Source organism: Gallinula chloropus (genome assembly GCF_964237585.1).
Source record: "Gallinula chloropus genome assembly, chromosome: 1".
In the NCBI taxonomy this organism is placed as follows: Eukaryota; Metazoa; Chordata; class Aves; order Gruiformes; family Rallidae; genus Gallinula; species Gallinula chloropus.
In genome coordinates this window covers 32,820,797-32,845,145 of record NC_140085.1, presented here as the reverse complement: position 1 = coordinate 32,845,145, position 24,349 = coordinate 32,820,797, and positions in this window count along the sequence as shown.

Sequence of the window (24,349 nt, the reverse complement as noted above, 5' to 3'; positions counted from 1 at the left end):
TGAGTGCACTCTCAGGAAATTTGCAGATGACACCAAATTGCGTGGGACTGTTGATCTGCTGGAAGGCAGGATGTCTCTGCAGAGGGACCTGGACAGGCTAGATGGACGAGCAGAGACCAACTTTATGGGGTTCAACAAAGCCAAGTGCTGGGTCCTACACTTTGGTAACAATAACCCCAGGCAACGATACAGGCTTGGGGCAGAGTGGCTGAAGAGCTCCCTGGAGGAGAAGGGCCTGGGCGTGTTAGTTGACAGCTGGCTGAACACAAGCCTGTGTTGTGCCCAGGTGGCCAAGGTGGCCAACGACATGTATCAGGAACAGTGTAACCAGCAGGAGTAGGGAAGTGATAGTTCCATTGTTTGTACTCAGCTCTGGCGAGGTAGCACCTTGAGTACTATGTTCAGTTTTGGGCCCCTCACTACAGGAAGGATGCTGAGATGCCAGACCACATCCAGAGGAAGGTGATGAAGCTGGTGAAAGGTCTGGAGCATGAGTCCTGTGAGGAACAGCTGAGGAAGCTGGGGCTTTTTACTCTTGAGAAAAGGAAGCTGAGGGGAGACCTTATAGCTCTCTACAACTACCTGCAAGGCAGTTGCAGAGATGCTGGAGTTGGTCTCTTTTGAGTGACAGGCAATAGGACAAGAGGGAATGGCTTAAAATTGCATCAGGGGAGATTTAGATTAGATAACAGGAAGAATTTACTTACTGAAAGGTTTGATAAGCATTGGGACAGGCTGTCCAGGGAGGTGGTGGAGTCACCATCCCTGAAGGTATTTAAAAGGCATGTAGATGAAGTGCTTAAGGACATGATCTAGAGGTGGACTAGTCAGAGTTAGGCTGTGGTTGGACTTGATCTTAATCGTCTTTTCCAACCAAGGTGATTCTATGATACTGGTCATTCATGCTGCTTTCTCTAAAGATAAGAAAATAAGAAACCAACCAGAGTTTCTAGAAAACCAGAAGGTGTATAGCACAATTGCTCACCACCCACAGACCCAGCTCACCACCCACAGATTCCCAGCTAGTTCCCAGTCTGCAGACCAAACCCCCAGCCAGCTTCCATTCAAGTTATATGTGCAGCATGACATCATATGGTATGTAATATCCCTTTTTGCATTTTGGGTTAGCTGTCCTGGCTGTGTCCCCTTCCAGCTTCTTCTGCACACCAGCCTCCTTGCTGGCAAGGCAGTATGAGAAGCTGAAAAGTCCTTCACTTACTGTAAATATTGCCTAGCAACAAACAAAATGTCAGTGTGTTATCAACATTATTCTTACCCTAAATCCAAACCACAGCACTATACCAGTTACTAGGAAGAAAATTAACTTTATCCCAGCCAAACCCAGGACAGACTCATAGAGGGAATGTTGACAAATTTTATTATCTTTTTTGCTAGATGGTGTATTCTTTTTGGATTCCCAAATAAAAAAGTAAATGAGAAATTGGTTAATGTTTTCCATTCCAAAGCTGTATTATGTTACAGCAAGTTTTTCAGACTATGATTTTTGGTATGGAGACCAAGCTATTGGGGGGAAAAAAATCCAACAAACAAATATGAAAACTGTGTCTTCTGACACTGCTGCTACAAAGAAAATCATACTACAGCCAGCAGTGGCATACTGCAGATGTAAAGGATGAGGCTGACGTGCTTTTCACTCTGTTGAAAGATTAACATGAGGACTTTGTATTTCAATGTCAGTTTCCCTTTGGATTGTACCCATTAAATGTCCTGAAACTAGTTGTTAGTGCATATGTATATACATGGAAAACATATACTGTGTAAATTTACATTGTTAAAGCATTTTGTGTAAATTGAAATGTACAGAAATCGTATCTGAATGAGGCTACAAGATATGGTAAAGTATAGTCTATTAGTATTCAAAGTTCTAGATATTTTAGATGTTACTTGAAGACTCCTTGTTCTGCAGACAAGGCATTACTTCCTCAGAATTGCTAAAGAAATAAGACCAAAAAGTACTATATAAGTATCTCCTTTGTACTTACTAGTAGATGCGTGCCTTCAGAGCCAGGAGACAATGTGTTGGGCCCAAAATATGACTTGAATAGCACAAAAGTTTAAGGGTATATTACTGTACTGCATTTTATCTTGAATTGTTCCCAGTTGCCGGTTCTCCCCACTGCATACACTACACACACACAACATTCCTCATAGGATCTCTTTGGAGTACCTGAAAGTCTCACTGAGAAAATATGCTCTGAGAAGTCCAGTGCCACCTCCAGTGCCTATACAGCTGGGGACATGTATCGCCTGCTCCCAGAGTCTCTGGCATGGCAGAGGGCTCATCCTGAGTGTTTCTGCAATCGACACATGCTCATAATCTGTCTAGATGTCTAATGGGATGTTACAAGCTAATACCATTGAGAGGGGACTAGACACAGCTATGCTGTAGTCACAAGAGGTCAAGAGCAGAAAATATTGCATGTGCAGCAAGTAGGCAAGTATTTACTGTGTTCAGCCTATGTGCTCATAGTGTGGTGAAGCTCGGGCATGAAGTAGGTGATCTGCTTTAAAGGATGGTAACCTCCTTATCAGAAGCCATTCTGCTCCTATGACAGAGGGTACAAGAACTTTTGAGTTACTTGAAGTGCAAAGACAGTATAAATATCATACTTCCTCTCTACTTTGTTTATACGGGGAGCCCAAAGACAAAAATAATGAACAAAAGTGCTACAGTTATGTGTATAAAGAGAAATGAGATGAACCCAAGTGTCTTTTTGCTTTCTTCTCAATATAAATGAATATGTTTTTGTCGTTTTGGTTTGGTTTTCCTTTTAGCTGATTCACATTTTCTGTTGGGTTGTAGAATATTTAAGCAGTTTTCAAATTATTATAGAGCCTACAAACATATTTGAACTTTCCTTAGATAAATTCTCAGCTGTGAAACTGTCTGTGTAACAGCCAGTTTATGAAGCAAACATTTTCTGAAGTTCTCTTTGCTCCTAACTCTGTGCTTCTACTGTGTGATTCCTACTGTTTTCAGAGAATAGGTTTTTAGGAATTCTTTGTAAGGAAAAAAAACTCTATTACCAGTTTCTCCTAACAAGACCAACCTCAATTTCCTTTGCTAATCATTGAGACCAAAGGGTACACCTATCTTCTAACTAAAAACTTTTATGGTTTGTTTGGCTTTTTTTTCTTCTGTCTCCAGAAGTTTCCAGAAAGTCCATGTGACAGTTCTGGGAGCGTGAGGTGTCTGATGAATTGCAAAGGCAAGTGACAGGTTGGAAAGTTGTGAACTTGCTCCCTGGTGAAATTAAAAACCCAGGCTTGAGATCTGTGCATCCTTGTATTTTCCAGTTTTAGAAAGGTAGCAACCCTTACCTTGAGGTCTTTTTCTTTTCTCCAGTAGGGTTTCATGCTGTTTTCACTTGAAAGGACACTTCAAAGCAATTCTGGGCTTAAAATTTGACCTATGTTTAAGACTGTTGCAATCCTGCAGGTCACCATATTCACACTACATTAATTGACCGGGTACAAAAAAAAAAAAAAAAAAAAAAAAAGATAGCAGTACTAGACAAAAGGCATTCAGACATTCTGTAAAGAAGTAGATGCTGTGTGAACTTTTTCAAAGTCTAACTGACACATGCATTAATGCTGAACATATTTTTCCCCCTTGGCCCTCACCTAAACTGAATGTAATCTCACCAACTCTGACTCAGATCATCAAATTCAGGTTGAATGTAAAGATCAGATTCATGCAAAAAAGCCTCAGGTCTGCCTACAGAGTCATGCATAATGAGATGAAATATTTGAGAGGTCAGAGACATGACTGGACAGACATATTTCCCCACCTGAACTTACCAAAAAGTGGGAGATAGCTTAGATCCACCCTACTTCATTTTGCAGAGCTGAGGAATAGTCACTGTTAAACAATGAAACTATCAAGGAGACTGGGATGTATTGTTCTGGCAAAGCATACATTAGTAGTGCAGTTCTGACACAAAGCTTGTGAGTCAGCTATCAGTGTGAACATAACACTTGCTCCTCCCAAAACCATCTTGATCCTTCCCTTTCCACAGGTAATTGATCCATAATACATCCTCTGCAATCCTGAAATGCCACAGCAAGCCTGACACCCCTGAGCAATACCAATGACTCTTGGTACTGAGCGACCCCTGTCCTGTGTGGCTGGACCTCATTTAGGAAAGACCCGTGGCCGGGGCAGTGATCTGTGATCCTTCATTTTTCTGAAGATGAGCCTTTAATCATCTAACCTTACAAGATTAATTTCACATTATCTCTTCTTCATAAATAGAAAATAAAATGAATACTAGTAAAATGAGTCTTATATATAAATGTGATCTTCTGCATATCATCTAGCTATATATACAAAATATGCATCTAAATCTGAGCTAGTCACTGATACTAGTCCCTTCTTGAATAAATGCTACAGAGGAATAGGAACTCTCCCCAAACCAAACTCATCTGTAAGACAGCCAACAGCCCATCTCCATGCCACCTAACGAAGTTTTGTTGTAAAGACAAATCTATGAATCACATCAGTATATTTTTTTCTATTTGCAAAACTATGTTTTTTCATATTATTATTGTAGGGTATGCTTTTCAGTTTGTTTCCCTCAATTTCCTTGTACCCTACTGGCAGGCTTCAATGGAGAAGTCATATTAACACAATAGTGAAACCTGGCAGGAATGACACTTGTGGAACGAACTGAAGCTTGTCTGTTTTGTGAACTGTCCAGAGGTAAGTTAGACACCACTAAAAGTGAGTAGCAGTGAGTAACTGCTTGTTGCAACAGAATAGACCATTCTAAAACAGGAGTGACGAAGTAAAGAACTAGTTCAAGGATGGCTGTTTTTTAAGGAAGCTAATGGAAATATGGCAATAATAATATCTGTTAAATATATTTCTTTTTAAAAAAATTAATGGACATATAAAAAGCTGTGGCATGAAACAATTTATTTTATTGCTTATATAATACCTTTTATAATGTATTACCCTTGCAACATAGCCATTCATTTTGTTGCTATTTTATATACAAAACTATATCCAGCTTTGTTGTGCTATGGAAAGCTCTGTTCTTTCTGCATTGACAGCTGAGAGTCTGTATAGGCTGCATTCATTAAATAGAAAAAGTGGAAGACAGACACTGCATAAAAGGTCCTGATAGTGATGGTAGGTTTTCAAATTTTTTTAATTAAGTCTTGAAATTACACTGAGTGTCCAAATAATGATAAGAACTTACCTTCATTTCATTTAAATTTCTTCAGAGATTTTTGAGATTTGACCTTCAAGTCCATTAGAATCCCAAAAAGTGATTTACTCTGCAGTTCTATTTTAAAAGAATTATTCCACTTCATCTCACAAGTAACATAGGGAAGAGCAGATGGACCAGCTTTTGGATGATTGAGGTGTTAGTGAACTGAAAGGTAATTAAGGAAATACACTGGTTAAACAAACCTGTGAAAGTCAGAAAGCATTCCATCATAAAGTAAAAGGTCAAATTATTGTCTATGTGATAAATATGTGATATCTATTAAATGTCTAATATTCCCATAAGGGAAATTATAATATTCTTTTTCTTTCCTTCTCCTTTGCTTTTATGCAGTAATCACTGAAAGACTGAATAATGAATTCACCTCCAGCCTAAGTTCCATGTACTACAGCGCGTATGACCAAAATATCAAAAGAAGTCTCTAATTTTCTTCAAAGCATAATTTGTTCCTGCATAGCTACTACTACCTGTGTATATGACTGAAGGTCCAGGTACCTGTCCTTAAGCATTAATTATGATCATTAGAGGTGCGTGTGATGGACTTAAATGTTGATTTCAGTTTTAAAGCTGTTTCCTCAGCTGCATGGTTAATGCAAATTCTGCTGGCTTCAAAAGCACACTCAAGTGCACTTGGAAAAGGCTGCACTAAAACTTCCCAAAAGTGAAGATTCTAATTGAAACTGCCAAATTAGCCTTGGTCTGTAATCAGTGGAAGATCACCTGTTCCAAATAGCAGTTTTATCAGCTATTTAGGATGAACCAGCTTTCTATGACGTTTTTGGCTGGTTGTTCTTTCCTGGTGACTCCCAGCACTTTTCTGCCACTCACCACTCTCAGCTCCCTGGGGTAAATGGGCTCTCTAGGTCCACCAGGTCCTACATCTCCCTAGAATCTAATGAATCATCTCTATTGCAACATACTTGCACCGTTGTTTATGAACCTGGACATACTTTCAATTTGTTAATAGTGCTTTTTCCATACACAAACGAACATTAGCAATTAGTAGGACCATGTGTTTAGTTCACACTCTATATGTTTAAAGACCATATATGCACATTACTGGTTCTGTGCATCTTCCTACATATAATACTACAGCACAGTTGCTTGAATAGTTTGATGAGATTTTTAGTCTATTTTCTGCCACCTTGTCAATCACACTTTCAGGTTCTTTGTTATGTTACTTGCACAGCTACGTTAATTAGATTTTAAAAAATATTTTTCAGGCTTTGATATCACTGCTTTAGCTTGCACTTATCTCTCCCTGCCAGCTACAGAGGGAGCTGGATGACTGCTTCGAACTAGATACTTGGCTTTTAAGCAGCTAAACTTGGAAGAAGTTACTTCACACCCCTAATACTTTTGATTCCCAAACTGAGACTCTAAGGAAGGCTTAATTTTCAGAAATGAGGGAGCCTCCATCTTCTGAATGAGAGTTCAAGTTGAATTAAACACTCAGAAGTAGAAGTACTCAGAATCACCAAATGTTTTTGACAGCACTGATTAATGAAATACAGATTCAAAGAGATTCTTCATGCATAGAGACCCTTCATTTGAGCAGTGCTATCTTTAAAACTTACATAAACATTCATCACACCTGTTGTGAGCTGACAAACTGCAATTTACTTTGTAACCAGAAAAACTCCCCTCTCCCCAAAGTGAATGAAACCTTATGAAAACACTGTTGGTTTAGATGCATATGTGTATGCACATACATTTTATAGAACATATTCTTCAGGGAGAGCAGTAAGTTTAAAACACAAGGCCGTTCTAAGGATATCAGCTGTTACTCTTGCCTATGTTAGAGGATTAATTGTATCCTCTACAAAGGTCAATGTAACAGGCAAAGACTGCAAAGAAACTGCTTTAGAGATGGCTATCTCCTGGATAAATTAACTGGTGCTTTATCTTGATTATGGTTTATTCTGTATTCCAAAGAAGCTTAAGTAGGTGAATCCCACAGTCAATAAATACAGATTACTCAGCTTTCATTGAAAACTGATCTCCACAAGGGAAATCTATGGTAGACCTGTTCCTTAAACAGAACGAAAATGTTTCACTTCACAGTGCAGACAAATGGGGCCTAGGTTTGGTACTTCATCAAGTTGGACAACTACTGCAGTGATATAACTCATACTTCTAAAGCACTGACTTTAGTTTCCTCTTTTTGGTGCATCTAGACAAATATAATTAAATAAATAAGCGGGTCATTATTCTCTTTTTCCCTTGCGTTAAATAAAGCATGCATAGAATTATGCAGTTCAAAATCCTAAATAAGATATAAATAGAACTAGGAAGAGGGAGGGATTAATATCTAAAAGGATTACCTATGTTCATTCGTTCAAGTCCTTTGGCACAATGATTACAGAACATAGTTATATGCACAAATATATATTTTAAGAAAGCTGGGTAAGGAGTCTATTCCTTGCTTATTATATTCTTGCATAGTGTAGTACTTACACTGTGAAGTGTAACACATGCTTGGTTTTGTTCTGTAGATCATTCCCACGTCCAAATCAAATTCCAGGAAGATACTCTCAACCACCGAGACTAGCCGTAATGTATTAATAATAGTTACTGGTATTATCATTGTTACTAAAGATGAAAAGTAAGGAAAGAGAAAGATACATAACCCTGTCCATAATACAGACAATAAGAAAAAAACAGAAATCATATTTGAACACAGGGTGAGTGAAAAATTAAACTCTAAACATGTCATTGGGGATATTGGACAAGAAAGGGTCTATATATGTGACTGGTCAAATGGAACACAGGATGTCTTCCCAGGCAGAAGGACAGAAGTCACCACAAAAATATGAATCCTGACACATGATAGCCAAAACCAAAGTATTCTATGCTACTGCATATCTGATTGATACTGAAGTAGTGTAGAACAATAATCCTGCTCAATTTGTGACCTCAGTATGCATAGGTGTAACTAGGCAAGTAAGCCATAGACTTCCCATAAAGTAACTCAGGTCATTAATATCAAAGTGCTTGAGCAAAAATATATGCATATATTTATATATATATAAATCCATCTTGGATTATGGCTGTATTAATAAAGTATCTAATTTCAAATTCACTTTTAAACGAAAAACCAAAAAAAAAAAAACCAACAAAGCAAAAAACAGAGCTCAACAAGCCAGCTCCCTAAAACAATTCTTTCATCGACAACCCTGAAGAAAAGGGTTTTTTATTATTATTACTACAAGTGGTATTTCAGAAGATGAAAGAAAAGTGAGTATATCAGAAAGGATATTTTTGAGAATATAGAATTTAGAACTGTAAATTCTGTTAAGAAATCCAATAATAACAATCCGTCAGTTCTACTGCAAATCCGTGACATCAGCAAGGCACAGTAATGAATACAGATTGCTGCCCAAGCATGCCTTCAGAAAAAGTTATCTTATCTATGTCCCCGAAGCAGGAAGCCAGAGTCAAAATTCTTAGAAAACATTGAGGTTACATCTTAGAAAACAAAGAGGTTAAGGGAATCATATCAAAAGCAAGATGAAAATATTCAAGAAACAGAAGAAAACCTAGGAGCTTAAACGTCCAAGAATAGCACATTACCGCAGAGGTGAAAAAGTAGTAGAAGGTAACAGATATACAGAGAGTCAAAAGTACTGAAAGCCATTCAAAACATTTTTAAAAACCCCAAATCCAGAACTATGGAGGATTAGTAAAAACATGCATATTGCTTTAGGGCACTTTTCTAGAGAATAAAAATTATATGGTCTGATTAAATATAGTAATTACATTACCTGAATTAAAGAAAATTAAAAACTAATTCATCAAAATTGGGCAAGAGAATTCTGAAAAAAAATAGCATGAAGACAGCATGTAGCTTCATTAAAAGATAGCCAAAACACCCTCACATGATCTTATCAAGAGAAACCACATAGCAAAACCAATGCCAATTACAACAACAAAGCAGAAATTTTCTAGCTATTGACCAATCACAATTCCCAGTGTTTCCTTCCTATATGAGATAACTCAAATAGACAAGGAACTGAGACCAACTGGGGTGCTTCTACCTGTTCATTTTAGGATTTTTGTGTGCCTGTAATTTTTAAAAATTCTAATTTAAAAATCATAGAATCATAGAATGGTCTAGGTTGGAAGGGACCCCAAGGATCATAGAGTTCCAATGCCCCTGACACAGGCAGTGGCCACCAACCTCCAGGCCTGCATCTACACAAGGCTGCCCAGGTACCCATCCAACCTGGCACTGAATACCTCCAGGGATGGGGCATCCACCACCTCTCTGGGCAGCCTATTCCAGTACCTTAGCACTCTCTGTAAAAATTTCCCCCCTAATATCTAACCTAAACCTTCCCTCCTTTAATTTCAATCCATTCCCCCTTGTCCAGACATTTTCTACCCTTTTAAAGAGTTGATTCCCCTCCTGTTTAGAGGAACCCTTCAGGTACTGGAAGGCTGCAATGAGGTCCCCCTGCAGCCTTCTCTTCTCTAGGCTAACAAAGTTGTCTAAAAATGCATGTCCTTGAAATTAAAAATTTACAAAACATTGGAAATTCTCAAAAAAATTCAGGAAGGCAGATATTCAGTATGCCTAGATAATTCAGTAGTGTTGTGAAGAAGGCACCAAAATTCCACTCAAATTCCAACATGGTAGTCTGGAGTTTAACCTAAATCTTTCACTAGATGTAGCCCAAAGTGAATCAGGAAGGGTGTTTTCTTGACCCTATAAAATTTACTGCTCTATAGGAGCAGTTATGAAAATTTGGAGAAAAATGTCTGACTAAAATAAGTCAGAATCAATTTATCTGTGATCTCAGAATAACAGATTTACCTAACAGCAATTAATTTTTTTTACTTTTTTTTTTTCTGGATTCCCAACAGATTACTGTGGTAAAATTCATTTTTGTTTATTTGGCTACTAATCTGGAAATCGGAAAGAAATTTCCTATCTAAAAATGAAACATCCTGGTTCAATAAATTTTCATTTAGATTGTTCTTGTGCTTGACAGAACTTGTCACACTTGACAGGCTACAGAGCCCTGACAGCTTAGCAAGCCAGCAGAGAATCATTAGCTATAGAACCAAGCCCAAATATTTTTAGGGCTGCTTTTCTGCAGATTGGTGAGATTCCATTAACTGAAGAAACTGAAACTAGGTGAGGAATTTATATCTATTTTGGTTTAAATAATAATAATTAAAATATATATATATTAGGCATAAAATTCATACTTCAAACTATGAAGAAAGCACTTGGTTATACCGGTTATGTTGGATATTAGGAACAGGTTCTTTACTGAGAGGGTGGTCCGAAAGTGGAACAGGATCCCCAGGGGAGTGGTCACAGCACTAAGCTTGACTGAGCTCAAGGAGCATCTGGACAATGTACTCAGTCACATGCTCTGACTTGGCCGGCCCTGTGTGGAGCCAGAAGTTGGACTTGATGATCCTTATAGGTCCCTTCCAACTCAGGATATTCTGTGATTCTATGATTCAATTCTGCTGAGCTTGTTATGGCCATATTTAAAACTTCAGCTCAAGCTTCATTAATGTCTAAACTTTGTGCAAGGTTTCAGACAGGGTTAGAGTCTCACAGAGACTGGTTTACATGCAAGATCAACCAATGTCTATGCAGTTTATATCTATTGACATAAATCATATGCTCTCTTATGGACATAACATCTAATATGAAAGACAAATACTATAAACTCCTTCACAGGAAGTAGGGGGCAGTAGTCAGTAAGGGGGACACTTCACTGCTGAGCTGCAGGGCACCATCACTCACATCTATTGTTTACTAAGGACTGTAAATTTAAACTTCCTAAGCAGAGCCTGACTAGATTGCTTGTCTCTGTGGAACTACTCATTACTCCATACGGTCATGTCACTCTTGTCAGAAAGGCAGAAGAAGAGGAAATGACCATCAAAAGAGTAAGAAATTATTTGACGACTTCTCTCTTGGTTTGGATGGGGTTTTTTTATTAGTGCTCTACAGTGGTTTGTGATCACTTCATATTTTCAAGTTATCTTCATAATCACTAAATCTAGGCAGTAAATGTTTGTGTAAGAAAGTATTTAGACATGAATGAATAGAACATCTTCTAAAAGAGGACTTGCTCTTCCAATGCAACCTAAATTCATCCCAGTTCTGCAGTTTACTTGTTGATGTCTTCTAGAAAATCTTGCATATGTTAGGCTAAATAAATCTTCCTCATGTTAATATCAACATAGAATTTTTTACTGTCTAATTTTTACCATTTTGCATTGATCTGCTCATATCTTAGGGACCGCAATAACATCTGCTATTTCGACTCTAACTCTTAAGGCAGAAATATACCATCCCTTTTTTTATGAGGGGGCAATATGAACAACAGAAGTGTTGCAGGTATTCTTAAATTGAACAAATGAAAACAGTCTAAACAGAATGACATTAAAAAAATGGAGTTAAATACAATATGAAAAAAACATATGCCTTTCACATAATGAAAACAACATAGTATCCATCTCACATTTGGAGTTAGAACGCTAGTGGTGTCCCTGTTGAGAAGAACATATTGTGATTCAATTTATAGAACCCATCTAGAAAAAAAGGATATAGTGAATTCTGCAAAACAAGCCAGCTTGAAAAGAAGTATTATGTTCTTCACCTGTTATTTGAAAAAACAATCAAATTATCTGTATAAAGGCTCATGTTGTGTAGTTCACCTGATGCTTCTAATAATAATGGCAAATTTTCCAGAATTAATTCCTTATGCAGGGCTAGAGCTGATTTGGGGCTTGGTAACCCTGGTTCTTTGTAGCCACCAGGCATGCAGAATGGTGTCTGTCTTGAAAAATGAATGGAAACTAAGACACCAGATCAGGTGTGTGAGGGTCTTATTCCCCACTGAAGCTGTACATGATAAATTTATAAATACTTATGTCATCAGTTATATCATCTCTTTCCCCAGCTTACTGATCACCATTTTAAAATAGTATGACTTCTGAGACAGAGGGAGGTAAGCAAAAATCATAAACTCAGCTGCTAACTTTTGTGACATTTGTTGGCCTCTGTGGTCAGTGTATGGCTGAATAGGATCCCACTGCTCTCCTGAGAAGGCACTGATAATCTACAGGAAGAACTGATCTCTGGTTGAAAGCACCATAGGAGGCATATAACTCATATCTACTGATAACATCATGTAGTAATAACTTCATTGTCAGGGGAGGTTGGGATATTCCAGGAAACTTATTCAATATCTATGTCCTCTGCCAGACAGTTATTTACATTAAATCCAGTGTTATTTAATTCAGATGGGGCTAAATGCGTTTTCTGGATATTATTCTTCAACATCTCAATTTTTCATTACATCTTTTGTCATGTTTCCTCAAAGATATTCAACATCTATTCTCAATAACCAGGTTTGAGATCTGTCTATATGGTTCATCAAAAGAAGTTACTAAATCAACTTTGGTATTATCTGTGATTTGTGATGTCTAGCTTAGGCTGATCTTTCACTATGTCAACCCAAACAACCCAAACATTTCTGAAACACTATTCTGCCTAGATTAACTTTTTTTAAAAAATAATTTTTCCTCAATGAGTCTTCAGTGGTTTTAAATTACATCTCAAAGTTTTGCAACAGAGTATTTTTATTAGGAATGTGTTTTCTGTCGTCTTCTAACACGCTGTGTCCTCCTGAGAACATGCAAAGTCAAAGGAGAAAGAAAGAGACTGAACAGAACCTTTAAAGGTCTCTTCCAACCCAAACCACTCTGTCAGCTTCCTAGAACTATTCTACAACTTCATTTCTACAGTTGCTGTAGAACTAAAACCAAGTCATTGAATTAAAGGCAAGTACCTTTTCCATCCTGCATTGATACATTTGCCAGTGACCAACCAATATGAGATGTAGGAATGATCAATTTGAATGGAACCAAAAGAAAGACTAGAGAATAAGGATGTTGCAACAGTGTTGGAAACTGGAGTTTGAGACTAAATTGGAGGCAAAAGGAGAAGGGAAATTGCAAGCAGAAGGTTGGGGCAGAGTTCCAGGGATGCTATACTGGAAGCTAGGCCAGTCTGTGCTTTAAACTAAAAGTCTAAGGCTGATTTACATCTTTTAAGTATTCTGAAAACAATTTCAATATTAATAATGTAAATTACTTTTTTTTTTCTTCTATGTACCAAATTCTTCTGATATCAAAGTATATTCTTCTCGTAGCTTCATCACTCTCGAAGTTCACTTGTTTTACAGTACCTATTTTATGACTTATCTTCTCACTTAAAGGAGAAAGTAGAAACTTGTGCAGGTTATTAATACCATATCAATGTTGGTGGCTAACAAAAATGGGTTGAATTGTCTTTGGGTGTTTCTCTTCCCTTTGCCTGCAGAAGGAGCTTAAATTACATACCAAGATCACATGCTTAACTTACAGATGACTTAAATGATATTGGTTCTGTTCATATTGCTGTCTTATTGTGCAGATCTGCTAAATTCTGCAAGTGTGATCTGGACCACAGTAAGCAAGCTTAAATCAAAGCTTCCTTTAAGGAAATTGCATAGTAACATCCACCCTCTCCTGGCTCACCTAGTCACCGTTTTCCTTGCTTCTATATTAAGTGATCAGATCAAAATGAGTAAGCAGACACTCCCCTTCCATGTAGATGTAGTTACTGAGGCAAATGAAGCCATGTTGTTTTAAAGCTTTCTCAGGATCCTGGCATTTCTTTTTGTGGCCTGTTCACATGTTGCAGCATCATTGAATCACCTTCTCTCTTGTGGTATATGCATTTAGTGACTATGATGGGTCTTAGGCAAAGATGTAGAACTGGAAAGGGATATGTATGGCTAATAAACATTATTTGTCAGAAATCTTGACTTTTTCTTATGTTCATGCCTGTGATACCTCTGCAATGGATGCACTTGGCAGGAGCAATCCTTTATAATATTTTAAAAGCAGACATAAGTAAAACAACCTAAACCACATCCATAATTAATAATTTATGTTCATTCAACATTGGCAAGCATTGATTATAAGCTTAAATGGAAGTTCTTTGCAGTATTGATTTGGATGCTTTTGACTTGAAATTGAAAGCTGAATGCATTTAATGGAAGTTGGTCAGATTTCTTAAAAATTAAGCAGTCATTAAGTTTGTGTGATTCACTACCCTGTTTTTGTGGGATAGACACAATATGTATGTCCTTGACAAAATGTCAAAAATGTGTTAAATGTTGCAACTTTTAAAAATAGACAAAGATAACAAATAGCCTCAAAATCCTGCAATCAGTTCTGAAATTCTTCTTGTAACGTGCTGGGAAAGAAAGATACTCTGCTGAAGAACTAGCTTTCTAAAGAAAAAAAGGAAAGGACCTAAAGCAGGGGAGGAAAGGAAGGGAGAGAAGGAAAATTAGTTGTTAGGGAATGCTGCGCCAATAGGTTATCCCTGTTGATTCTGGTGCTTTACACCAGTGTTAGAGTTGTTCTGAGTCCTTGGCTGAAAAACATAGGGTTACAAATATGCCTAAAGACAGGAAATACACACAGCTGGATGAAGCACTTATTAATTGTTGCTACTTTATTGGAGATCAGTCTCTGAACGGAAGTGAATTGGAGGTTTTGGAGATGATTTTGTTTCCATGAAAAGTCTGAAATATAAGCACAAATTTCATTTGCCATTAAGCAGTACTGTAAGAAATTTCATTTTGTGTTAGTTTCAATAGTACCACTGAGTTTCCTTTAAGAATGACCTCCACTTTCACCTCCAAAGTAATATTGAAAAATGTCAATGAGATCATAGTGTAGACTGATCCTTATTATTGACTCAAATCTAAATAGGAAAATGACTGTGGCTGATTGTAATGTGACTTGATGATTTATTTGTAACTGAATTTCTTTTTTTAAGATATCAAAAAAGATTGGAAGAACATACACACAAATATCTGAGCTGTTAAAATGGTGAAACCAATAGGAGAAACAAATCAAAGAGCTTTCACAGTCATAATTAATCATGAAATCTTTACATAGTCAAATGAGGTTTTCAAAAGGAACTTTGACAAATAGAATATATCTTCTCTACTAATTAATGTAGCCTGATGAAGTGCAATACAAAAGCTGTATAAACATTTATTTAAAAGATCACAGAAAGGAAGATGAAGTAACAATTTCAAAAATACATCTTATAGGAGGGGTAAAAGTCTGACAGCTTGCATCACATATCTAAATTAAGGGAGGAACTAGCATATGAGATATAGTCACCATCTTCTCTCAATCAGCTATTTCTCCCATCCTTCCGTTGTAAAGTTTGAGTTAATAATTTTGTCTTCAGTTTTGAATATAATAGACTATATGAAAGTTGTCATTCATACATGATGGAGTAAATAATTGAAAATATGAAAAGACTAGCACACTGAAAACTTGTTTAGGTGAGACAGTAAGAGGTAATTACCTTTGACATATTATAAAACATTTATTTTCAGTTAACTGCACATTTGAAGGGTTTAACTATTCCAATAACAAGCGCTTTGCTAATATAAGGTCCATGTGACCCCCTAATAACCTCGCAAATGGGTAAGGGACAAAAATAAATTGCACTACTTTTAACCCATGAAATAAACTTCCATACTTCTACTACATGATACTTTAAAATGACATAGAAGTCAGATGCATTGTTTATTAGAAAGATGTACCTTCTACATCCTTTGATTGCATTGTTTTGCCGGAAAAGAGTTATAAAAGCAACATTAATTTATTTTGCTTTATAAGATTCGTTGAATTAAAAAAATAAAAATTTGTGAAATCTATGCCTGAGTATCCTAGTATGACAGAAAAAAAGCCAAAACCAGCAAAATTAATGTATTTCAATCCAACTCCATTTAATTTAAATCTAGTTGGACAAGCAACTTTATTTCATTAAGACTCTAAAATTTAAAAATCCATTAAATATTATTGATATTGAATGAAAGAAAATTGCTGTAGATCTGCTTAGAAGTTTAAGTGATCTTAGTTTTTCTCTTCCCAAATTTTGTAGAATGGCAACCTGGCTCATGTGATACACACAACTAGAATACTGAGTATAAAATTTTACTAGAAAATTTGTCATTTAAGTCTATACCAGTCCAGTTTTGCTGTGGGTTTAGCATGTTTATAAATAGACCAGAGTTGGATTTTGGGTTTTTGCTTGGTTGGTGGTTTTGTTTGTTTGTTTGTTTAAATTAAAACCTGCCAGTAAAATCTCACTAATAGACCAAGGAGATTAAGATTCCCAACATAAAAGGTATCTCTCAAGAAGAAGAACAGTTTCTTCTGTCCTTTCAGTGACTACACTTGAAACATCCAGAGGAATGCAGAGGTTCAAGAAACCAGAAGTCTGGTCCACACAGTGTTTAATGTATGGTCAATTCTGGTTGGTTTATTTTTCTCAGTGGTTGGGAGGTTGTCCTATGAATCCAAAGTCTGTCAGTAAATAGGATTAACATAGGTTTGTGTTATGGAACTGTTTTTCCTGACACCTATATTCTGTAAGATTCAAAACCTATCCAGTATAAACTATGTATTATTTTTTTTCTCCTGTCTGACATGGGACCTGATTCACAATATAGTAAGAAAACTTGTTCTTGGAACTGAAATGAGTTTGGAGCATTTGTTTTGATGATAAGGTGCTTCTGAAAGGCTAATTACTTTACAGAAATACCCACACATAACAGACAAACTTCATGAAAAGCTTGGCTTCATTCACTCCATGTCTTAGTCCTTTGGTTTAAAAAATAAATATTTGCACTGAATATCTGTGCAGGGTAAAAGCATTTTTGTCTGTAAGGATGTGGTTGCTGTGGGAGAAATAATCACAGAAATCTTCAAAATGAAATCACGGAGGAGTCACACAAAGTATTAATAGTCTCCAGACCTCCTAGCCTTTTTGTTTACTTCTGTAACCATTGCTCTTCTCATTAAAATATTTACAATGTAAATGAATGGATTAGATCTGAAAACAAATTGCATGACTAATTGATTTCCAACAATAAAAGAATGTTTTAATAAATCATTCTATACCCAGAGTTATTATTCCCTCTAGTTTTGATACACAATATTTCTTTCTCAGTGAGTTCCTAATACTCTGAGCAATATTCATTTGCTGTATTTGTGTTTACGGTGAAATATTTGTGCTGCAACAAAGCCTTTAGGTCTCAGATGGCAATGGAAACATCATTGTGATAAATGTACATATTAGGAAAACAGGAAAGATCCTAAATAATTTACAGTTGGTGAACAAGATGCGAAGCAGCTCTAACAGAGAGGAGGAAAGGTTCATAATGAAGAACTTGATATAACTACTGTTTAAAATTAATATTTTTTTAACAATATAAGTTCATGCAAGGAAACACTCTGCAACAGCAAAAACATATATCTCTATTCTATGACTATCTGATTCTGCAGATGTTAAAAGGAAGGTTAGTTCATAAGTCGGACCTTGAGAATTTACCTCAGAGCTCAAAATGTACCTAGCAGAGTTCTTGTAAACAAAGATTCTAATTCATTTCCTTCCTGCAGCTTTAAATCACAGAATCACAGACTGGTTTGTGTTGCACGGGACCTTCAAGATCACCTAGTTCCAACCCCCTGCCATGGGCAGAGACACCCTCCACTACACCAGGTTTCCCAAAGCCCCATCCAACCTGGTCTTGAATACTTCCAGGGATGGGGCAGACACAGCTTCTCTGGGCAACCTGTGCCAATGCCTCACTATTCTCACTGTAAAAAAATTCTTCCTAATATCTAATCTAAATGGATCCTCCTTCAGTATAAATCCATTTCACTATATACCTTTGTAAACAACCCCCCTGTAGCTTTTTTTGTAGGCCTCTTCAGACACTGGAAGGATGAAATGAGGTCTCACTGAAGCCTTCCTTCTCTTCTCCAGGCTGAATAAAACCATCTCTCAGCCTGTTTTCACAGGGGAGGTGCTCCCGCCCTCTGATCATCTTCGTGACTCTCCTCTGGACTCATGGCAATAGTTCCATGACCTTCTTTTGCTGGGAACCTCAGAGACTCCTGGTGGGGTGTCCTCCCTGCCTCCTGCAGCTCAGTCACCTGCTGCAGGGGGTCCTCCACCTGCACACACCTTCTGCAGGCAGGTCTACTGCTTGTCCCTGTCCTGGGAGAGAGGTTTGGGCACCTGGGACATTCTGAGGTCTGCACCACAGCCTTTTTCCCCAGCAGCTCTGTCTGGGTGGAGATATTGGCCACTCTCAGACAAGTGCCCGCTGTTTTGCCTTGAGGATCAGGTAGCATGGGTGTCCCTCAACTGTCACAAAACAATGCCTGGTTACTGGGTTATGTGTACTTCAAGCCTCCCACTCAGAAAGTGCTCTAGAAATGCTAAACTTATGTGGTCATAGTAGAGAACACAAACCTCAGTTTCCATTATTCTCATGAATAGTGATTTGAAGGAGGCACAAGTAAGAGGAAGCATGTAATGTATACAGCTTATTTTCTGTCAATTCTTTACCCCAGAGCAGTGAGTCCTGGAGAGTGCAGAATGGACATTAGAGTGGTCCTTATTTACTGTAAAGAGACCTAAACTCATACCAAACAATTAATGGTTGGACCCAGTAATCTTAAAAATATTTTCTCACCTAAAAAACTATATGATTCAATGATTAAACAAAATAGCGTCACAGGCTTCACATCCTGGGATGTGCCAGCCCAGTCCCTCCTACAACCTTAGTCTCCATGCAAGTTGTTGTGAATGTCACCAGCTGTACATAGCCCTGAGGCACAACTTTTTCTTAGTCATTTCAATGCAATTTGCTTAGGACAATATTGAAAACAGCATTCATAAAATACTGAAACCTTGTTTGCAGAGGCCATGGGGTAGATAAGAAAAGAAATGGGGATCTCTACACCTGCTGTAGGCTTCTGAAGGATTGCTTTCCTAGAGGACATTTCCAAGTAAATGCTAATGCATTGAAGATCTGGCCTATGTGCCCACAGGCTAGGAATGAAGCAAACTAGAGAAAATTGCTTATAAGGAATTCCTCTTCCTTCCCCTGCTCTTTTGGTTGGCTTAGAAGATTGATTATGCAGTTTGAACTTAGCAGTCTGAACTTAGCAGTCTGAAGTCAGCTGGACTTATCCAAATACAACATTTATGCACAATGTAATCTTTCAGTTTGCCTCTCTCTTCAACACTTCAGAAGTGACCTGGAATGACCACACTGTTTTACAAGTAGGCCTTGTTTGCCCACAGACACCATCAATATATGTTAATAAAAATATGCTAAGTTCATGAAGTGAGTGTATCATCAGCTAAATTTATATTTTTTTCTAGTAATTTGAAGATTCTGTAATGTACCTATGTGGTGCATTCTAGAGCAGACCATTTATCCTGCTGAATACAGGTAACATTCAGTCTGGATGCCACATAAGATGATTCTGATTTTGAGTTAATACACTCAAGTAGTCAGGTAGGGTCATGTAGTCATAGAGGGACATGTGGGATCACATGAAGTGCAAATGCAGGTGTGCTTAAGGGAAATAATGAATGACCCACCAGGCCTCCCATTACTACTTCTCTAGTGAGTTTGTAACTACTGATTTCCCTGTCTGCATGCTTGATAAAGTGAGTTAAATATTATTCAAATTTTCATAGTCTTTTTATGTTCAGAGCATCTGATTCAGACCAGAGAAATTCAGAGTTGTCTTCATTCATCTAGGACAGCAATGTCCTAGATTATTTTTGTGGAAAGAGTTAGTTCACCGTAAGAAATAAGAATATCCAAATCAGCCTGTAATTTTATGCTTCCAATTACAATTAGTCCAATGTCCATTGCTCGTAACAATGACAATGACATTGGTCTCCATAATGGCTTGCATAGATGACTTTTGATTACTCAAAGTCTTCAATTCTTTACTTGAGGGGAGACAAATGGAACGCCTTCCAACATTGTATCTCTACACAAATGCATTTATTTTCCCAATATATAAGGCTACCAACCAATGTAGATTTATACTAGATCACATAAATACCAGCAATTACCTGGAACAGCATAAACCCTGACTACACAGCAGGATAGGGGAGAGAATCAGAAGAATGAAAATGAGAAAACTCATAGGTTGAGACAGAGACAGTGTAATAGGTAAAGCAAGAGCTGCACAAGCAAAACCAGGAATCCATTCACCATTTCCCACCAGCAGGAAAGTGTTCAGCCATCTCCTTGAAAGAAAAGCTCCATCACACAAAATGGTTACTTGGAAAGACAAATACCATCACTCGGAATGTCTCTCCCTCTTTCTTCCTCTTCCACAGCTCTTACATACTGAGCATGACAGCATACGGTATGGAAAATCCCTTTGATCAGTTGGTGTCCGCTGTCCTGGCTTTGTCCCCTCTGAACTTCTTATGCAACCCCAGCCTCATTGCTGGTAGGGTAGGGTGACAAGCAGAAAAGGCCTTGACTCTGTGTAAGCAATTCTCAGTAATAAAAAAAAGAAATATCTCTATAAATCAACGTTGTTTTTAGCACAAATCCAAAACACAAACCCATACTAGCTACTATGAAGAAAATTAACTCTATCCCAGCTAAAATCAGTATAATATGACAACTTTACACTCATGATTGCAACATTCCTCAAGAAGGAAATTTTATTTTGTCTGTTTTCCTTAACTTCTCAAACATTTTTTTGCTGCCTTAATTCTGCCATTTTCATAATTTCATAGACCTTTGGAAGAAATCCTGGACAGAATGTTGCATATATCTAACTTCATAATATTTTTCAAACCTGACATTCTTTTCATGTGGATTTAGTCCAATAAGAAGAACTGACTAACCTTTTCAGACTACATGAGATTTCATTAAATTGCTAAACTAATAAATGCATCTGTATCAGATTGGACTTTAGGGTAAAGGTAGCTGTGAAGGACCTTGACCCTAAAGTCCCATCTATTTCTGATTCCAATTTAATGAATGCATCCAAACTTCATTGCTTAATTGCATCACACATCAATGAATTCTGCATTTTGATTAGGTAATAATTCTACGTGATTCTTTGGATCACTTGATGATACACCCATGAAACATTTAAATCACGCTGATGATTTCCAAGAAGGGCATATATATATATGTATATATATATATATGTTTTAGAATCATTAATATTTGTTTCCTATTTATATCCTATCTATACCTCTGTGTAGATTTCATTGCATTTCATTTCATTTCATGTTATGATAACATAGGTATTTGCATTGTTGGTATCTCTTCATATGTTTTACACTTCCCAAAGTTTTCATGTCTCCCGCTGCGCAGTGGTGACTGGGTTACAGCTCTATCAGTCTGATACCGTTTCATAAGGGGACAGGGAGATATTTGTCTCATGTATCTCAAATTTTTATTTTATTTAGAAAAAAAAGACATGAGCTTCAATAGTCCTCTCTGTTATCTTGTTCTTAGCTGAGGCACAGTTACTCCCCAGCTCAAGGCCATTACGGTCCCTGAAAAATAGATTCTTCCTTGAATTTTCCGTTTCATGTTGTTCTATCTGCTACTCACACATTATCTGTTTGACAAATGGTATGTAGAAGGCCTCCAATGTACAATTATCAGTGAAGAAGCAAAGGGATACATCAAAACAGTGGAATACTTCTTAACTTTGGATTTCTTGACTGTAGAAACAGTCACATCTAAAGATAAACAGGAGATATACAGAATGTGGAAGGACAGGCAAAAATGAGGTATCTGGAATAAAAGTTGCAGAGAATGCTCACTGACTATGAAATACAAATGGTAGGCTGTGCCACACAACCAGTGTGGAAACTCTTCATAAAGGCTACATACAAGAGCAGCTTAAGTACAGAGAATTTTCCAGGATCAAAGTAGTCAAACTTATTTAAAATTTTCATGAGTTTAGAAAGCTATGAGACCTAAAAAAGACATTCTAAATCTTGCACTATAGATCACTATTCCAGGAAAAATAGCACCTTGGTGTGTCATTAGTGAGAAAAAATATTTCTGTCCAACAAGGTAAATGTACTTGAAATTTCATGGAAATAAATTTCCCTTGATTTGTTATGATTTAGACAGTTCATATAAATTAATATTTATCAAAGAATGCTACTACTTTAAAGAAGACATTTTGTCATGCCATACTTGCAGTAACAGTTCTTTCACACTTTGTAACATTTTCTTTTTTGTTATAGTGAATGGTGGTTTGCTTTTTTGAATAGACTTTGTTTATACCTATGATCTATTTTTTTGCAGTGTATCTTCAGGCTATCATGGTACCTTGGAGGATGTCAAGCTCTGTAATTAAAGAATCTCTTAACTGAAGAGCACTAATGGCAGTCATTGCAACTGTCAGCAGTTTCACTTTTCACATGAGGACACTGTTTGTTAATTGGATTAAGTCTGGTTCTGGCTGTAATCTCTGCAAGCAGTAGTTAAAGAAAGAACTGCCATGTCACACCTGGTTTGTGGGCTAGAAGGTGATGAACACAGCTAATAACGTGTAATTTAAAGCACAACCCATGCACATAATTAACTATGCCTTATTTCCTTGATTAAAAATCTGCTTATCAATGATAATGGCTCAACTAATACACGAGGTAATATTTTAAGGTAGAGTAGATACTTACACTACCTGAATAAGATGCTGTTTAAATGTGCTGAGTGAGTTTCTTTTATGCAGTGTTGCTGTCCCTTTTGACTAAACAATCAGGTGATGTCCAGGGCCTGGCAAACATTTTGCTTTACTACAGTGGAAAAATTAAACAGAACGAGATACTGCCCAACCCACCTCTAAAGTTTCTGTTTCTCAAAGCAGTACAATCAAATTTCAAGAGACAGCTGCTCTGGCAATCTAAAACTGTCAGCACCCAGCATAGAAAGCTTTAATTTCTCTTGACTTACTCTTAGGACCTTTATGTAAATATTTAGCATCTCTTGACTTTTGTTGATTTTAGAATTTCCTGTCTCAATCCCTTTTTTCCCATGCACAAATACCGGTAAAGAGATACCACTAAATCAATTCTCATCCTTCTGCATTTGCAGTAAGAACAGCCTCTGGTCATGGTTACTGTTGTCTCAGTCATCATTAGCATCTAACTCCACCCAGATTGAGCCTGAGCTGAAAGACAACATAAATAAGGTTTATGATTGCTCAGTGATCAAAGACAAGCTTTCAGTAAGCTATACAACCTCTGGCATAACGGTATAGCTACACTGTTGGGTGATTTTTTGAATCTTTATAGTTCTTAATAAGACATGGATTCAAGGCTTATGTTCAATAGTACTGCAAAGGAGGATAATCAAGAACTGATGACTCGGCAGAGGTTTGAAAATTCAATCTAAAGGAAATTCAATCTAAAGAACATTGACCTGACAAGGATAGAGAAAAAGGGAACATGACAGAGCCTAGAAGCTATAAAAAGAATTTTGGTACATCATGCAGTGGGAGTAGTGGGAGAATTTCAAGATGAGTTGAGGGGTGACAGACAGTAAGAGAATAGCTAAGCTTTATTTGCTACTATCATTGTAATAGCTGAATTCTTGAGGGAGCCATAAAAGAGGTGAAGAAGAGGAATTTACACCTCCCCTTTCCAAACAGCAAAAGGCAAAAAATGGCTTTCATCTTGATTTTGTTTTGGTCTGTGTTTGTAGACATCTGAAACATTTTGGGAGTAGCTGTGTACTTTGAAATACTACTGCATAATTTCCATAACCTATAAAGTTACCAAGGGACTAAAACCAAATCAGCTGAGGCTGGCTGTTTGTTCAGCAATAGCTGAAGAAGCTGAAGGATGTGGCTGCTCAAAAGGTGGAAAGCCACTATGAGAACCTCCTCAGCAGTGCTTCAGTAAAGTTACTCTGAGAAGAGTCATGAGGCTCTTGAAAGGCTAGTCTGTCTAAAAAGGTAAAATCATCTTCTGTTTCCTGTTGTATTGCAGAGAAGTCACTTTATGCCATATATGGAAAGGATATGATGTAGAAAACAAATGCAAAACTGATTTTTAAAGGGAGTAATGTACTCTCTCTGAATGTGCATGGAGCTTAACAGTCCCTGTAAGGGATAGAGTCTGCAGGTGCAGTTCGTGCTAGTGATTTGTCTTTATAATCCATTTTCACTTTCTGGAA